Genomic DNA, 1,280 nt, shown 5'->3' with positions numbered 1-1,280 from the left:
GTCTTTGTATTAGCGTAAAAATAATGACTTTTTTTTTTCAAACTAGGTAATGGTTATTAAATAATATCACAATCAATATTCTAACTTGTTTGATTTTAAATTCATAGCAGCACATGTAGAGGTCATGTATTATTATTTTTTATGTTTTTATATTATTTTATGAAAATAAAAAATAACATTACATTAATGAGTGGCAATTATATATAAAATATGTATTTTGAATTATTAATTTAATGATATTTTACATAATTTAATTATGTCATCTATAATAAAACTTGTAAATGTATAGAAAAGGTTTGTAAAAAGTCACTTTTGGTCAATGTAATGCATAATTGCTAAATAAGCTTTATTCAGCGTTTAATTTTATTTAAATTTTAATATGTAATATTAATTTATAAAAAAAAAAATCTTGCTAACCCCATACTTTTGAATGGTGCTGTACACTATTTTGCATAGTTTGTTTATTACTTTTTAAAAAGAGAGTACTTTTTGCATTGATGCTTCATCAGGACATCATCCTTATTCTGATCAAGGTCTTAATTTGTTAACATAAAAAATATCTACTGAAATTGCAGCGGAAAATGGCATTTAGAATATTACAACAATTTCTCAATAACACAATTTTTATATAAATGTTTTGCTTATCTTTAAACACTTTTTTGAAACAAGCTTAGAACTGAATTTAAGACTTCAATCAGCCCTGTTTACATATGACTGAATGTGGAGTCTCATTATCGTTTATAGTTGGCCTTTTCTGGCTTTATTAATGTGCTCGTAAACCACATCTTATGACTTGGCAGAAGGTCTAAAAGTTTATTGCACGGGGTTCAGCTGTTTCTGCAGATAAGTGCTTCAGGCTCGCAATCATACAGATGATGTTGTGATTGTGGCGCTCAGGATGTGGGTTGGTGGTGGAGTTTTTGTGTCAACTGCATCATGATGTAGCCTGAAACGCACAGTTTATGTTCCGTTTATCTATATAAATGGTGTATTATGATTGAAAGGACAGTCAGACTGCTCAGAGTTTGTAAACATGCAGGCTATAAAGGCAAGACCATTACCAGCACTGATGTCAAACACTGTCACAGTCTGTTCTGATAGTCATGGACAGCCAGGACAAAATGTTAAGATCATTCAATTGTACTTTAAGGCCTGTTCACACCAAGGACGATAACTATAAAGATAACGATAAAGTAGGGCTGTGCAAAAAATGTAATTCGATTGACAAGCTACAGAAAATCGCGTTTAAAATCGCAGGCGATTCATTGCCGATTTTGAAC

This window comes from Sinocyclocheilus rhinocerous, unplaced genomic scaffold (genome assembly GCF_001515625.1).
Source record: "Sinocyclocheilus rhinocerous isolate Xijiao unplaced genomic scaffold, SAMN03320098_v1.1 scaffold157, whole genome shotgun sequence".
NCBI lineage: Eukaryota > Metazoa > Chordata > Actinopteri > Cypriniformes > Cyprinidae > Sinocyclocheilus > Sinocyclocheilus rhinocerous.
This window is presented reverse-complemented; position numbering follows the sequence as displayed.